Source organism: Macaca nemestrina, chromosome 6, assembly GCF_043159975.1.
Source record: "Macaca nemestrina isolate mMacNem1 chromosome 6, mMacNem.hap1, whole genome shotgun sequence".
In the NCBI taxonomy this organism is placed as follows: domain Eukaryota; kingdom Metazoa; phylum Chordata; class Mammalia; order Primates; family Cercopithecidae; genus Macaca; species Macaca nemestrina.
This window is the reverse complement of record NC_092130.1, coordinates 55312828-55327334: the sequence shown is the minus strand read 5'-3', so window position 1 is coordinate 55327334 and position 14507 is coordinate 55312828. Positions and strand designations below refer to the sequence as shown.

At 37.2% G+C, this 14507-nt stretch overlaps 1 long non-coding RNA gene across 1 annotated transcript in view; it reads left to right on the top strand.

Moving 5' to 3' along the window:
• Positions 1-14507, top strand: part of LOC105463155 (uncharacterized) — a 106899-nt gene that overhangs the window by 56784 nt on the left and 35608 nt on the right. The window contains exon 3 of the long non-coding RNA XR_011624225.1: positions 10315-10358. This is a non-coding gene — a long non-coding RNA (uncharacterized lncRNA). The remainder of the gene's footprint in view (positions 1-10314; positions 10359-14507) is intronic.

The following is a 14507-nucleotide window of genomic DNA, read 5'->3' as shown; positions in this document are numbered from 1 at the left end:
GTAGTGAAAAATTCTGGCCAAAGGTTAATTAGAAATGATAAAGATAGCTGTCATATTCTCTTTTTAAAAATTCATCATTCTTAACCATTCCTTGTCCAGCAATTCTGATTCCTAAAGAATAAAACATATAGTTATTCCACTAAGAATGATCCAAGCAACTCCTAATGCCACATGTCACCATTCTATGTGCTTGAAATAAATAAATAAAATATGGTCTTTGCTTTGAGAAATGAAAGCAAAAAGCTTTGGGAAGCTTAACTGCTTATCCCCTTCAATTCAGCTGAGTTACATGTCTTCTGAAAAAATCTTGTTTGAAATAGAAAAAGGCATTTGACTGGGTTAAATGATGTTATTTGGGAATTTTGTAAGTGCTGCAGGGTGAGAACACATATTGTTGATTTTAAATGAAAAGAGCCTTTTCCAAACCACAACCTAGTTCTGGCCCCTACCCCCGCCCCTTTCTGCGTCAATCAATTGCCCCCAGGCTTCTTATAGTAAAAATCATGTGTTAACAGTAGGTGAATTTCAATGGCTCTCACAATTACGTTTATGTTTCTTCAAAATATCTGATGGACTGAAACTTTACCCTCCCTCTGCAAAGAGATTATGTATTTGCATGCTCCATCTTAACACCATTTGAGTGCACGGTCATCATCAATACATAGCTTAGCTTATTTGAGGGAAACAATGCCATCCCTCAGGCTTTTGTTCTCCTGTGTGCTTGGATCTATAAGAAATAAAATGGTGCAGCAGTCAGGAGGAGGAACCCCTTATTAGACGGCTGTTGCTCTGCTCAGGAGAACCCATTGGAAACTCGACTGGGTGATCTCACAGGAAGCTCTCTGTGTGCCAGGGCTTCTCAGCTACATTTTCTCTAACAGCTTTGTGGAATATTAGAATTCTTTTCATTTTTGGTAAGAGAAAACTGGCTCAGAATATACACTATTGGGCCACATGTATACAACCTGATCTAAAGTCTTAAAACCAATACTAAAAAATGAGGGTAGAATAAAACATTTTGCACTTATTTTAGGTAAATGAGACTCAAGACATTTTTCTCCCCAGGCATATATTTGCTGTATATCCAGGTATAAAAATCTAAGGTTATTTTTAATATTTAAACTTTGCTTCAGAAGATATAAGAAAATATACCTATATTTAAAAACAAACCAATCACTACATCTATGCATTTTAACCGTTTTTATTGAGAAAGTTTTCTGTGCATAATAGCTTATCATGATGTTGGTGCTTTGCTGAGGCTTCAGAAATTGTTAGTGCCAGTTCCAATTTGCTTAGTTCATTTACTTTGCACCTAAGTTGTAAATTAATCATTGCTGGTAACATCAATTTAGTTGTAATTAATCATAGAGGGAGGAGTAAAGCAGTCGGATTGGTGCCAGCCATATTAACTGCTTTATCTGATTGCTCTTGTGTAATTTTCCAGCACTTTGATGAATATACAGGCAAGAAATACTTTGGGAGCTTGCAAGAATATTCATATTATATTTGGAAATATACTTGAAAGCACTATAAATAGTTGATTGCTGCTTTACCTGAAGATTTTTTTTGTGGCTATTAGATAAATAACTTTTACACATCGTGTGCGCGTGCACACACACACACACACACACACACACACACACACACTCTGTATACCCTTGCTTTGGATAAATGATATGTTGATGCTTTCAGAGCTGGTGAAGCTAAAAATGGAGATTTATTTGAAGTCTTGGCTGGACGTTCAAGGTTAGAGAAGAGCGGATACCAACAAATACAAGTATTGATGTTTCCTATGCAGTTTCCTCTTGTCAAATAAATATTTAGGGAGAAATACCATTCTCATTTGCAAATATGTAATACTTTCTATTCATTGACCAAATACATTGATTTTTACACTATTATAATAAGAGTATACACGTAACTTTATTGATAACTAATAGAATTTTAGGTGATTTACAACAGACAAATGACACACTGATATAAAAGGAATAATATACTAAAAATAACATATTTTACAGTTTCCGTGAATTATGTCTTATAACTGCCCATCCATTGTATGAAGCCATTCATTGCTTTAAATTGAGGACAAATTCCACCTACAACATAGATGTCATTGCTTAGCATGGAGTTTCAAGCTTTATTTTTCAGGCCACAGCAAAACGATAGTTCTGAAAGCTGGCCTTTGCATGCATTCTTGTGAAAGCAGGGGGAAGTCTATGAAATTCTGCCTTCTGGCTCCTCATTGGTCTCCATGGCAGGGTGGCTGAAATGGTCTCATGCTGGGTGTTCTGGGCTCGTGCTCCCTGCAGGTGAGTAGTCCTGCTGGGTCCCTTTGGGCATAGCACTGGCATATACTTCTGAAGTTCAAGGTTCCCGTCTTGACTCTGGTCATAAGATCCCTGTACTTTATAGCCTCCTTAGCACTACCTCAGTCTTTTCCAGGTCCACAAGTTTTCTCTGTACTTTTCTGTCCTCCTATTGGAACATGTAGGAATATCTGGATCCCCAGCATACAATAAACAGGCTGGAAGATATGATGCTATCTTAAGTCCACTGCTGAGACAGATTCCTGTTGTTGTGGCACTATGATGAACGTGGGAATTCTCTTAGAGATGTAAATGTTCTCAGGCTACGCCCAAAGAAACGAACCAAGCGAGAACATCTGCCCTGGAATTTCCTTTGAGTTTTGACCTCCCAGAGCCAGAGAGGAAACTCACCTCTAAAATCTCACTCTTCTCTTTATTTTCTTTCTTCCCTTGGCTCTTCCCAGTCCCAGGCTCTTCCCAGATAGTGTCCTTCTCCTTTGACTTCCTGTTTTATAGGAATTTCCCCTTGGTCACATTCTCCCATTGTCTCTAGGCTGTGGATGGTAGTAAAACTTTATGGTCCGAGTTTCCCCAGTTTGGCATTTACTATGTAGACCAATATTTTAGTATTTAGAAAAGCTTTCTGTCTCTTACTTCTCTGCATCCAGTCAATAACTGGAGGAGTAGGAGTGGGAGGGAGTACCCTTGAATAGGAGCAAAATCCCTTCTAGGAATACTTCCCTAGGGAAAGGATACACTTCAAAATATGACAAAGGTATGTAGTAAAAGACAAGCCTTTATCTACCCGTGTCTCTCAGGCAGTCAGCTACTCTTGACAGAAATAATTCCTTCTTGTGTCTTATATCTTCACTTCCCAGAGGTGCTCTATGCCTTTACATGTTCATATATGTACTTTTTATTTTTAAGACAGTTTGTAACATACTGTGCACACTCTTCTGTATCTTCCATTTTTTTACTTAATATTTATTTATCAATATGTATCACTATCCATAGAGCATTCTCATCCTTTGTAATGGCTGCATAGTATTCAAATATAATGAAGTAAGATGATTTATCTAACCAGACCCCAACTGGTTTTTTCTAGTTTTTTTTTTTTTTTCTTACAAACAATGCTGTAATGAATATCCTTCAATATATATTATTTTGAATATGTTCAGGTTAATCTGTAGAATAAACTTTTAGAAGTAAAATTGCTGGGTCAAATATATTTTTTATTTTGATAGATATGGCCAAATTCTTTGCAACAGAATTGTTCTGACTTACAGTCTTATCAACATAAACAGGAATGTCTGTTTCCCTTTGCCTTTACTAAGAGATTGTAACTTTATTTTTGAGAGTGAGAGGTAAAAATTGGTGTCTCACAGCTTTCATTTGCATCTCTCTTGTTATGAGTGAAGTTGAATGTTGTATAAGTTTTTAAGAGCCTTTTGAATTTTCATTTGTTCTTATTCTCTTTTTATCTGTTGATTTAGTAATATTTTCTTTTTTTTCTCGAGACAGTGTCTTGCTCTATCACTCAGGTTAGAATGCAGTAGCAAGATCTCGGCTCACTGCAACCTCCACCTCCCAGGTTCAAGCGATTCTCATGCCTCAGCCTCCAGAGTAACTGGAACTACAGGCATCCACCACCATGCCCTGCTAATTTTTGTATTTTTGATAGAGTCAAGGTTGGGCAGGATGATCTCGAACTCCTGACCTCAAGTGATCTGCCCACCTCGGCCTCCCAAAGTGCTGGGATTACAGGCCTGAGCCACTGTGTCCGGATGATTTAGTAATTTTTTAGGAACTCTTTATGAATTAATAATATTGGCTCTTAATTTTGGGTATGCCATTTTACTTTTAAAAATTAGTTTGTCATTTGTCTTTTAGCTTGTTTATAATGTATTTTTATATGCAGAAAATTTTTGTTATGTAGTCTGATTAATCAGTTATCTATTCTTTCTTAGTTTTGTGGCATATTAGAAAAGACTGTACAACTCTGAGACTATAAAAATAATTCTCCCAAGCTATTCACACTTCTATAGTATCATTTTTTATGTTTAAATATTTAATTCATCTGGGATTTACTTTGGTGGAAGGGGCAAGATAGGGATTGAATTTTTTTCTAGATGGTTACTGAGTTGTATCACACCATTCATTGAATAATCCATCCAATCCATTTACCTTATTTGAAATATAAATTTTATTATAGTATATATACTATGATATAACATAGTAACATGTCATGTATTATATGGTATAATAATATATAGTGTTTATTTTTGATTTTCTAGTCATTTTTCGATCAGTCTCTATAGTCGTTTACCAGTATGACATAACTTTAAATATTCGTGTAATTTGTTGAAGAAAGTATAAAACTGTTGTTTTTTTTTTTTTTTTTTTGGTTTATGATATTGCGTTCTGAACTTAAGTGATTAAAACAAGTAACTAGAGGAAGTCATACTTCACCTGGAAAGAAATTACAAATGACAATAATATTCTCAAAGAAGAAAATTATAACACAGAACCAACTTAGAAATTAGTCTCATACGTACATATCATTGCTACACAGTGAGCACATGGCTCATGTCAGAAGTTGTCAGAGAGGTCTGACAAATATCAGTGTCTACTGTGGCATTTAAGAGAACAGCAACTTGGCAACTGAAATGCTGTTTTAACAGGTACAATCTTTCCTCTTGGAAGTGTACTCCTGATGTTGATTTTCTTACCTGAGTAATGTGACTTACACTAGTGACTCTTAATTAGATCGAGTCAGAGACTAAGTAGCCAGAAGAATTTAGCACAGACATTAATCCTCTCTGGAGAATATTAGCCTGAGGCTGACAGATTTAGAAACAAGGTCAAATTCAGTGAAACATATTAGTAATACAAAGGTAAAACAGAGAGATTTCGCTTTCTGGAGAAAACAGTATTACCACTGTATACCATACTATAATCAGCTCTTTTTTGAAATCAATCAAAGTTTTTATATCACATTTAGGTACAAAATAGTATACACCTACAAATGTGCACAGTACAACTCTGTGTTTGAAGTGAAATGTGAAGTCCTCCCTTCCAGAGAGGGCACCCAGAAAGAGCACCGTGAGCACATTTTCTTGACCACTGTTTCAGAATTCATCTATGAGAGATTTTTTATTTTTTGTTTCATTCGTTTTGTTTCGCATCTTGATTATATTACTTAGTTTGTGGTGGATTTCTTCCCATGTCAACACATGGCTTTTTCATTTGTGTTAAATTTTGCATCAACAATTTTCTCTTTATAAAATTCATTATCAGTATTATAATTCTAAATTATAGAAATAAATTCTTATCACTAATTCAGCAAAACAAAGCTACAGTTAATGAAATAGAAAATAACTCTGAAAATTTTATTTTCATTCATCAAATGTGCAAAAATATGGAGAAATGGACATACGAATACATTTCTGCATTTCTTTTTGGGTAGTAATATAGTTATACCTTTTATAAAATAGAGAGCTCCCTGTTATTTGGCTGAGCCATCCCATTTTTGAGCATTAGTACTACATAGATTAAAGCCCCAGAATTCAAGGGCATATGTTGCAAGGCTTTGTATAGCAAAACTCTTCAGTGTAGAAAAAAACTGGAAATGATCTGAGGGTCCATCCATTATGTAATGATTGAATATATCACAGTCAACAACGATACAAAATAGTAAACTGAGATTTGAAAAGATAGGTTTGTGCTATAACTATTGAACTAGGTAGATTTTTAGGGTGGACTTTTGAGAATAGTAACAAAAAATGTAGTATGGTATGAAATTATTTTTCATTTCCTGTGAAAAAATCAAGAAACACACACACACACATGCACAAATGATGTATTAGCCTAGTAAAATTGCCTATATCAATAGTGATATGACTATTATTAGTGATATGATTTGGTGATGTGATTACATTTTCCTTTACAATAATTTGCATACCATGATAAACAATTATGTATTACTGTTGTTATTTTTAAAAGTGAACAAAGTCTGTAATGCCAGCACTTTGGGAGGCTGAGGCGGGTGGATCACAAGATCAGCAGTTCAAGACCAGCCTGGCCAAGATGGTGAAACCCTGTCTGTACTAAAAATACAAAAATTAGCTGGGCGTGGTGGTGGCTGCCTGTAATCCTAGCTACTCGGGAGGCTGAGGCAGAGAATTGCTTGAACCTGGGAGGCAGAGGTTGCAGTGAGCTGAGATCACGCCACTGCACGCCAGCCTGGGCAACAGAGTGAGACTCCATCTCAAAAAAAAAAAAAAAAAAGTGAACAAAGAACACTTAGTATGGAAAAATATATGATTGGGATAACCAAGTTTTATAGAAAATACCTTTCTCTCTATTGTCATTTAAAGTTTAATAATTTTTGGCTGGGCACTGAGATCCGGCCACTGCACTCCAGCCTGGGAGACAGAGCAAGACTCTGTCTCACAAAAACTAAAAATAAAAAAAAAAAGTTTAATAATTTTTAAAAGGAGAAATTTTGAATGTTGGTAATCATATTCTGAGTATCAGAAATAATAATGGGGTACTATATAATGCTCACTAATATATTGCTTTTTGTTTGTTTAGGGATCTGGAATCTTACATTGGTTTCTTTTTTTAAATTATTTTTTATTTCTATTTTGTTTATTTTTTTATTATTATACTTTAAGTTCTAGGTTACATGTGCACAACGTGTAGGTTTGTTACATATGTATACATGTGCCATGTTGGTGTGCTGCAACCATTAGGAGATATACCTAATGTAAATGATGAGTTAATCGGTGCAGCACATTGCTTTATCACTTCTTTCCATAAAATCCCTGAAAGAGAGAGGACTTCAAAGAAGGCTAAGGAAAATAGCACCAGAGTTCACCTTACCACCCAGAGCCTTCCTTTTGCCTGATCCGATGGAAGTCTAGAGAGCAGAGCCAAAGCAGCCTTAACACAGGCCATTATAACTTTTCTTTTTTTTTCTTTTTAATTTCTTTTTGAGAGATAGGATCTCATTTTGTCACCCAGGCTGCAGTGCAGTGGCAATCATAGCTCATTGTAACCTTGAATTCCTGGGCTTAAGGGATTCTCCTGCCTTAGCCTCCTGAGGAGCTGGGATTACAGGCATACACCACCATGCTCAGCTAATTAATACTTTTTTTTTGTAAGAGATGGGGTCTCACTATGTTGCCCAGGCTGACCTTCAATGCCTGGGCTGAAGCAGTGCTCCCATCTCGACCTTCCAAAGTGTTGGGATTACAGGCATGAGCCACCTATTATGACATTTCTAAGTCTATAGGAGAGCATCAAGACTTAGCACTGTAATAGTACAAAAATGTGTCTTTGCCAGAATAAAGGAAACAGGACTAGAGGAGGGCACCATATAGGTTTATTTATACTTCTAGTGTTTCATCCACTGGAAAGCATGGCTGAACAGTGTCTCGATATTTATTTTATCAGATTAGTACTCTCACCTTTTGGAAGATGAGTTTCTTGCCCTTGATGCCCACCCATGCTCGAGCAAGAAAGAGGAAAAGAAAGATAGGACTTCTATTGCTTAGATGATTCAGGTTAAAAACTAAACATAAAAGGGTATCATCTATTAAAAATTGAAAGCAATAATTGATAAGAGATGGAAATTAATCTTCAACTACTTTTTGAAACTTTGGGAGTTCATGAAAATAAGAGCCATATTTTTTTCCAGGCACTTTTTGGTTTCTCAAACCATCTGTGCTTCAAGGAGAATTTAGTTCATATGTCTTTAATTAATTTACACTTAACTCATCAAAATGTTGACTTGTTATTCCAGCTATTTGATGTCTCAGAAATCATACACACATTTTAATATATGTTCAAAAGTCTTTCCCTCTTTTGGATAAGGCAGTCATCATTAGCTAGCAGTAAACAGAACCTGGAAGAGCTTAAGTCTGATTCCAAATGAAAAACTAAGGAAATTTCAAGGGGTTTGAAACTTGGCAAACTACTTTTTACACACATGGTTACAAAATCATTAAAGTGATAAACACGAGAAATGACCAAAAGACATCAAAATCACCACAAGCATAAACAGAGTCTCTAGAAAGCAAAGACATTACTCAGGAGATTGAAATACATATCATATTAAGTCTATGTGCCTTAAAGGAAAGAACGCCAAGGTCAGCACAAACAGCCCCACAACAGCCAACCTGTATTAAATATTGTGCAGAAACCAGTAGGCTAATGTTTCCATGAAAAAGGGCAAATGATATTCTGCAGAAGTTTTGATGACCTCATGACCTTCTTTCCTTTTAGGTAAAACATACTAAACACACATATCCCTTAAAAAGCTCCTACATGTTTATATACATAGGCTGGAGGTAACGTTTCTTTTCCCCTGGATTGGATATGTTTTTAGACCAGAATATTTGAATAAAATCTATCATGGATTAATGTTTGATTGTCTAGTTTTACACCTAGCTTAGAGCTTAAAGCATGAATTAAATCTGAACCAATTCTCATGATACATAAGCACAGACTTTTATAGCCGTTTGATCCAGGAACCAGGTGTTTCCTTATTGAAGACAGGAAGGAGTTCAGAAACTGCCAACTACATAAGGTGTTCTGGGGTCAAATCCCATGCTAGGACCAAAGGAACCAATTCATGTCCAAGAATGGAGTGTAGAGCAAAGCAGAGGATTCAAGATTCAGATAAATGGATCAATAAAAACACTGAATAGAAATGAGTCAACAGGCACATGAAATAGAAGTGGATCAATGGGAACATGAAGCTGGAGGAATTGGAGCAAGCAAGAGTTAGGAAAATGGTCTGTGGTCCTGTGGGGAGTGGAGAGGGCCAGAGACCTAACTAGAGGTAGAAGAAAGGCCACTTTGGGGTAATTCTCACGATTGCAAAACTCCTTGAATAGTTTGATTTGCTTTAAGTTCAGGGATAAACCCAGAAAGTAACAGAATTATCAGGGACAGAAGGAAACATAGTAGTCATCTCAAATCTCAACCATGTTTGTAAATTCTGATCCTTCTCATTTTTATGAATATGAATGTTTGTGTACCCACCTGGATGGGTAAATTTTTTTTTTCTTTTTTTTTTTCTTTTTTTTTCTGAGACGGGGTCTCGCTCTGCCGCCCAGGCTGGAGTGCAGTGGCCGGATCTCAGCTCACTGCAAGCTCTGCCTCCCGGATTCACGCCATTCTCCTGCCTCAGCCTCCCAAGTAGCTGAGACTACAGGCGTCCGCCACCTCGCCCGGCTAGTTTTTTGTATTTTTTAGTAGAGACGAGGTTTCACCGTGTTAGCCAGAATGGTCTCGATCTCCCGATCTCGTGATCCGCCCGTCTCGGCCTCCCAAAGCGCTGGGATTACAGGCTTGAGCCACCGCGCCCGGCGATGGGTAACATTTTTACCTAGCTAAACCCTAGCTAGTGTCTGAGCTAGGATGAGCAGCCAGAGGGTCTCTCCTTATTTCTGGTCCACCATTCTTTTTACTTTACCATATCCCAAGCTAGCTAATCATTTCCTTTTGCTTTTCTTTCTGTTCCTACCCCTCCTCCTTCTATTTTCTTTTCTCTTCCTTTTTTTTTTTTTTTTCTTTTGGCTTTCATTGCCTCATTCACTCCCACTCTAACTCAAGATTGAAGAGTAGAAGTGACAAAATATCATGCTCAAAGATCAACTGGAATTATTTGCAGAGGGGTCACAGCGAAGCATGTTTGTTTTGTGAAGTTCAAGCTTATTTTCAGCATATGGGTTCAAAGCTGTAAACCAACCTTGAACCTTGGGAGCTGTGAGTTGACAAGATGGGACAGTATGTCAAAGAAAATAGGTTCAGAAGACTTGCAGAATGTCAGTTCTCTTTTAAAAAGAACATTTTGGTGAATTAAGTGTAAATGAGTCAGGAAACACACGGATTTTATTTCCCTTGCCATATGCCTGGGTTGAAAAATTAATGGAAAAATGTTCTTGGCACAACATGTTTTGAATTTTATTTGCCTTTTTTCTCTTATAATCTCTGGAAGATGGAAGCTGAGGAATGACGAAGACAACGGAATCAACGGCAATTGTGAGTTTTACATGTTTATATAACACATGACACTTAGACTGAGCGGTAAGAACATCCAGTCTGAGAGCTTCCATTCTGAAAGCATTATATTTTTAGTGTTTGACCTCATTACATTACTGAAAGAAATATCCTAACAGGTATTTATCTGAATTAGTTGTGTGGAAATCAGGGGCTGGGCTGTGAGGAATCTTTTACTGTAGGGAGTGTGATGCTTGACTAAAGGTATGTAATTGGGCAATTAGAATAAAAGAGATAGTGAACTGCTTTAAATTTTTAAAGCTTTCAAAAAAATAAAATGAAACAACCCACCGGGTGATCTTTCATATATAACATTTTATCTGTCTCAGACATATTACCTTGCAAAGTGTAACTAGGATCTTTGTAGCATATTGATTATTTCTATCAAGAAAAACAAACAAACAAAAAAGTCAGGATTCTCTAAGTCTTTTTAATTTTTTTCTTTTTGGCCAACTCGATGGGGGGGGACATTTGACAATTATTCCATTGGCATTTTGGAGTACTTAGTCAAATTATCCTGTTTGTTGTAGAAATACTTGTAATTAGCTAAATAAATCTCAAATGTTTTCTATAGGCAGTTTCTAAAACATCCTTCTTCAAACTTGTATTTGTTCCCTGATTTGCCCAGGAACTTCCAAAAGAATATACAAGTTTAAGTAAACTGTCTCTGCTTAGTTTGTGGTTTGGCTTTTAAAAACCCTAAAATGATTTAAATCAAACCATTTCAGACACTAGAATTGGAAGAAATCACAACAAAGCTATGCTTGTAATTTTATTAAAATGGTAGGTTGGTCAGGACAAAAATACTCAACTCTATTGAGTGCCAAGTTGGAGTGTACTTAGAATAGCCTGCCTATTGATGGGGCCAGGCCATGTCACACAGCAAGAGCGCTTTACATGGCATCAGCATAGCTGTCCTTCAATATGTGACTTTTTTTGCATGTTGTTCCATGTATTCTAAGTAGAAGGAAAACTGGGCTACATTTCAAAATTTAAATATGGTACATGAAAGACTTTGTTCACATTTAATTAAATTACTGTTTATGTGCCATATGTTTAATCAGACACTGCTTCTATCCTAGATGGAGGTAATAGGTAGGAATGAGGCATAAAGTTTTTTTTCCCCCTCTCCTTAAAGTAAAAGGTACAAATTGAGATGATTTTCTAAGAAATGCCATCACAATGACAAACTCATATGGCCACTGCTGTGACACAAGCCCTTAAATGATCACTTCATGGCTCATTAACTCTCAGAACTGTAAAGATAGGTAGAACCCTCAGCTCCAGAAGACAATACTTCAGTTATTTTCAAGTGCAATTTTCCTCGGGTATACTGCCACACTGCCTGGCCAACACTGTTTTGTTTAGAATTTCAGATCAGGTTTATCTTTAAAGTTATTAATAAAAAAATAAAGAGACACTCACTCTTAATTTAAACATGCAAACTTAAATCATGAAAATGTAGATTTGATAATGTTTAATGCAACTTGAACTACAGACAAGTAGACACCTTTTAGGATCTCTCTGTTCAGGGGAAATAAAATTCACTTTGCGCATATGCCAAGTGTATGTGCGTTTGGAAGAGGAAGGAAGAACCATTTTTACCATATGAAGTGAGCATGTGTTTTTCTTCCTTTTGCTGCTCTGCTGTTTTTGCCATATTTTCTGAGTTCAAGTCTCTAATCAGTTGGTGGAAGTGTAGATTTAAAGACATTTATTTTGGAAAACATGTTCTGCTAAAAGTTTGTAGTAATGTAAGCCATTTAATTCGAAAATTGGCAGCTGAAACTAACACTACGCTCACATAAGCAACTACTCAAGTGTTTTAGTCTAAAGCATTTTGGAACACCAAAGGCCAGGACATTATTTTTGGGTCTGCACACGTCTGAAAGTGAAAGCATCACAGTCAGGGGCTTATCTCCAGTGCCACAAAATTGGAGCCTGAGGAAAACTCTTATGTGCCTCTCCTATTTGCAGTATATCCCACGTATACGAAGAGAGAGCTCCTCTCCTTTCACTTGGAAGGAAAATAAGAGGAAATATAAGAGTGCAATTCTTGGCCTCAGCAGTTGTCTTGGTGTGGCACTTGTGTGTGGGGAGGCGGGGTCAGGGGCTGATGTATTTTGTAGTGGGGACAGGCCAACCAGTAGGGGAGGGAGGTAGAGAGGCCTCCTTTGAATGGGATACACATAGTGGGCTCAGATTAGGATGGGATCCCCCTTCAATTCTCCCCAAAGGGTGGGGCAAAGGAGTCACATGTAGTATCCTGGTTTGCTCAGTGAAAAGATGTCAGGATAGTGGTTAAAAAAAGCCTCTGAAACTATAGGGAATTAGCCATTTTTTAAAAAACATCTACCATAAACTAGGTACTGTTCCAGGTCTTTTAGATAGATTTCTCATTTCACAAAATTCCTCAAGTAGATATTTTGTTGGGTGAATAATATAATGGATGAAAAAGCATGACGAGAATTTGGCCAACTTGTCAGTCATGCAACAAGGTGGTAGCACCTGGATTTGTGCAGCAGAGTCTGACCCCATTCACCATCTCTCTCTCTCTCATGATCCAGATAAAATGATGACATAAATTGTGGAGAAGCAAATCTGAGAGAGGAGAGAGGTAGGCCACGGGAAGGGAGAATAGATGAACAAAGTTATACTCTAGTTGAGTGGTGAATATTGCCATACTACTAATTAGATTATATTTCTCCTAAATCCTTGACATATGGTAGAGTAATGAATGCACACCATTTTAAAAACAATATTGTCATATTTCACAATGGCTGAAAATCTACCCTCCCCCAACAGGCATAGGCACATATTCATAGTCTTTTCTGCCACCTAAGTACGACAGTTGTCCAGATCAGACAATTTTGAGTCATGCTCAGTGTCACCCTTTCCTTGACTTGTTGTGGCTCATTTTGCCACGATCCTTTCCTGTTTCCCCCCATTTCAGTGTGGGGTTCCGCAACCATTCTGTGCACAAGCCAGGAACCTAGAATTTATCAGATTCTTCCTTTCCTTTTATGCTCAATCCTTTACCCATTTCTGTCCATTTTCTCTCCAGAATATCTCTTGAATCTGTCTGCTTTTTGCCATCTTTACCATACCACCATTATCTGGATTTCTATGATAACTCTGTACCTCTGACTTCTAATCCATTTTCCTCAAAGCGGGCATAAAATTCTGTTAGTAATGCAAATCTTATCTCATCAGTTTCTGCTTGAAATCCTTCAGAGACAGTTAGGATCAAGACAAAAATCCTTATTCACACTGCCTGGGAGGCTCTGCATAGGCTGGCCTCATTTCTCTTTCCATTCTAATTTCATAGGACTTTCTCTTCCTCTCTTTGGTTCAGCCATCTTGACCTTGGAGTCACTCAGACAAGCCGTGCTCTTTTCTTGCCTCATGGCCTTTGGAAATGCTTTCCAGGCTGGTTTAAATGGTCTCTTCCAAATCCATCTCTTCTCCCATGTCACTTTGAGCTTACCCTTTAGCTAGCTCAGCTGCCTCTTCCCAATCAATGAGCTATCTTTCCATATATCCTCCTATAGAACCTGTTCTTCCCCTTTAACACATCTAACAATGTGATGAAATTCTTGCTTTATCCCTTAAGGTAAGTAAACTCTATGAGAGCAAAGGCCAAATCTGCCTTGTTTAGTACTCTATATACAGCACATAGCAAAAGTGCCTTTAATTTATTAGGTAGCTAATACATTCTGTTGAATGACAGAATGAATGAATACCTCCTCTATTACCTTCAATTAAAGCGGAGCATGGGTCATCTTAGAACTCTGACAGTGGGTTCATTGAAGGCAGCCACTATGTCCTTTTTCTTATTATCCTTAGTGGCTAGCATGATTTCTGGTAGATTCTCAACAGTAAGCTTACTGAATACACAAACTACATATATGCTGGGGAGGCAGAATGTTGTTTCACCATGTGAGAACTAACTGTTTTATCTTCTAGGCAAATTAGGAAGCTCCATGACATAGCTTTAGATTAAGCAGATTCCTCTTGTATGAGTCAGGGTTCTTAAGAGAAACAGAATCAATAGAAGATGTGTGTGTGTGTGTGTGTGTGTGTGTGTGTGTGTGTATCCTAAGGAATTGGCTCACGTGGTTATAGAGGCTA